The sequence below is a fragment of the Gavialis gangeticus genome, unplaced genomic scaffold (genome assembly GCF_001723915.1).
Source record: "Gavialis gangeticus isolate Ggan-Ray unplaced genomic scaffold, GavGan_comp1, whole genome shotgun sequence".
Taxonomy (NCBI): Eukaryota; Metazoa; Chordata; order Crocodylia; family Gavialidae; genus Gavialis; species Gavialis gangeticus.
In genome coordinates this window covers 85370391-85371489 of record NW_017729025.1, presented here as the reverse complement: position 1 = coordinate 85371489, position 1099 = coordinate 85370391, and the positions used below count along the sequence as shown (strand labels likewise).

General features: G+C 44.9%; 1 protein-coding gene across 1 annotated transcript in view; it reads left to right on the top strand.

Moving 5' to 3' along the window:
* The window catches only part of LOC109298791 (cytosolic phospholipase A2 zeta-like), a 49891-nt gene that overhangs the window by 23937 nt on the left and 24855 nt on the right, over positions 1-1099 (top strand). The window lies entirely within an intron of this gene.

The following is a 1099-nucleotide window of genomic DNA, read 5'->3' as shown; positions in this document are numbered from 1 at the left end:
CCAGCACACTCAGCAGCAGACCCGGAAGTGGACCAGAAGTACTTTCTTCCGGTTAACTTCCAGGTCCACTGGAGAGCATGCTGGGGGCCTCCTGCACCTCTCTGGCTTGGCGACTGGTGCCTCTTGGGTCTGGGGGAGCACCCAGGGTTCCCCCCATGGCCAACTGCTGAGCCAGAGGGCATGGGGGCGCCCTCCAGTGTGCTCCTTGGCAGACCCAGAAGTTGACGGGAAGTACTTCCGGTCCACTTCTGAGTTTGCCACCAAGCATATGGAGGGCCCCCCAACCCTGCACTCCTGTGGGACAGTCTGTGGACCTCCGCATCGCAGCATTCACAAGCCACGCTGGAACCCCAAAGTATGTAGAAAAAAACATTTCAAGCTGTATCTATGTTTGAATTGCTGATTCATTGAATCTTTGGATTTGGCCAAATCGAATCAGGGAGAGTGATCTGAATCAATTAATCGAATTGTTGTCCCTGATTTGGGCTGAATCTGAATCTGAACTGAATAGGGCCTGCTTCGCACATCCCTATAAACTAACTGTTCAGACTGAAATTTGTTCAGGCCAGGGGTCTGTCTTACATTAAATGTGCTTTTAGTGCTTTTCTCTGCTTAATTTTCTGCATAACCGATTCTGATTTTTTCAAAGCAAGGTAAGGGAAAAAACATTTAATCCCCACCCCCAAAACAAAACATATGGGGGCTTTGTCTTTGAACAGCTCTAATGCCCCTGGGTTTTGAAGCAGGGACTTGAAATTTGTATTTGGAATATATCTTTTGCTATCCCCATGAAAATCCATTCTAATATGGTTTTGGAGGAAGGGGGAACCCCTAAGTTTGCAAATTCTCAGTAGAGATTTCTTTCTGTTAATGAAGCAGTACTGCTTACTGCTTATGTTAGACTTCATATATATTTTTGGAGATAAATTCCACATTTGGATGAAGGGAACATTTTTGTGGAAGGTTGATTTAAAGTAAGTAAATAAATTAAAAAAAAAACTAGTTGAGTAACGTAAGGTTTTGGAATGAGTGAAACAAGTCACAGCAGAGAAGGTTTGGCAGAGAACAGGTATGGTGGTTGATGGTTGGTCTAAGGACA